The following is a 1091-nucleotide window of genomic DNA, read 5'->3' on the forward strand; positions in this document are numbered from 1 at the left end:
GACCAGACTGGCATATATTAAAAGCTATAGCGTTGAGCACCACCACAGGCCCCGAGATTTAATTTACATGCATAGGGAAAAGTGTTGACACCCCCCCCCCCCCCACCCCACACTACGACTGCACAAAGCAAGAATGTGGAGAACCGATGGAAGCCGTGTGTGTGTGTGTGTGTGTGTGTGTGTGTGTGTGTGTGTGTGTGTGTGTGTGTGTGTGTGTGTGTGTGTGTGTGTGTGTGTGTGTGTGTGTGTGTGTGTGTGTGTGTGTGTGTGTGTGTGTGTGTGTGTGTGTGTGCGTGCGTGCGTGCGTGGCTTGCACATTGCATTTCCTTTTGAGCGGTGACACACCGTCTCCAAAGAACAGCGTAGACACTGTATGTGTCTATGTATGTACAGTATGTACAGTACTGTATGTGTCTATGTACAGTACTGTATGTGTCTATGTACAGTATGTATGTGTCTATGTGTGTATGTATGTCTGCTTGAGTACGGCAATATCGCTGTGTGACCTAAAGTGTCACTGTTGCGCAGCCTAACACGCAATGTTTATGTTATGAGTTTTAATGTTTTTAGTTTTTAGTACCATTTCTTTTTTTGTTTTGCTTTCCTCAATCGTTCCCACTTTCTATAATGTGGTGTTCTGAAATCCTTATTTTGCCTACATAGGCCTACTCCTTTTGTGCACACCAAGTGACGAAATAAAAATAAATAAGAGAGAGAGAGAGAGAGAGAGGTGATGAATGGTCTGTAGCAAAAGTACATCAAATCAATGACAGGCCATTTAGTGTGTCGTTGATGGATCACTTATTATTTTAGACAGCTCTGAATTTCAGTCCGTCTCTCATACCAATCACATCTCTCCTTCAATCCAACCCTTCCAATGACACACCAATCACATCTCTCCTTCAATCCAACCCTTCCAATGACACACCAATCACATCTCTCCTTCAATCCAACCCTTCCAATGACACACCAATCACATCTCTCCTTCAATCCAACCCTTCCAATGACACACCAATCACATCTCTCCTTCAATCCAACCCTTCCAATGAGACTCATTTCTACGGACGTTAATAAAACAGGAAAAAAAATAG

Source organism: Electrona antarctica, assembly GCF_951216825.1.
Source record: "Electrona antarctica genome assembly, chromosome: 1".
NCBI lineage: Eukaryota > Metazoa > Chordata > Actinopteri > Myctophiformes > Myctophidae > Electrona > Electrona antarctica.